This window comes from Rhincodon typus, unplaced genomic scaffold (genome assembly GCF_021869965.1).
Source record: "Rhincodon typus isolate 14 unplaced genomic scaffold, sRhiTyp1.1 hic_rhity00002823, whole genome shotgun sequence".
Classification (NCBI taxonomy): Eukaryota; Metazoa; Chordata; class Chondrichthyes; order Orectolobiformes; family Rhincodontidae; genus Rhincodon; species Rhincodon typus.
The window spans coordinates 15,397-15,786 of record NW_025968461.1 but is presented as its reverse complement, the minus strand read 5'-3'; the positions used below and the strand labels follow the sequence as shown (position 1 = coordinate 15,786).

The 390-nt window shown below is 56.7% G+C and overlaps 1 pseudogene; it reads right to left on the bottom strand.

The window, feature by feature from the left end:
* Positions 1-271, bottom strand: part of LOC125481619 — a 5,798-nt pseudogene extending 5,527 nt beyond the window's left edge.
* Between the last annotated feature and the right edge of the window lie 119 nt (positions 272-390).

Genomic DNA, 390 nt, shown 5'->3' with positions numbered 1-390 from the left:
CTCTCTGCGGGACGTCTCTATCTCTCTGTCTCTCTCTCTCTCTCTGCAGCTCGTCTCTCTCTCTCTGCGGGACTTCTCTATCTCTGTCTCTCTCTCTGCAGGTCGTCTCTCTCTCTCTCTCTGCAGGTCGTCTCTCTCTCTCTCTCTGCAGGTCGTCTCTCTCTCTCTCTGCGGGACGTCTCTCTCTCTCTCATTCTGCGGGACATCTCTCTCTCTCTCTCTCTGCAGGACGTCTCTCTCTCTCTCCCTCTCTGCGGGACATCTCTCTCTCTCTGCGGGACGTCTCTCTCTCTCTCTGCGGGACGTCTCTCCCTCTTCCTCTCCAACTGCGGGACGTCTTTCTCTCTGTGGGACATCCTTCTCTGTCTCTGCGGGACGTCTCTCTCTCTC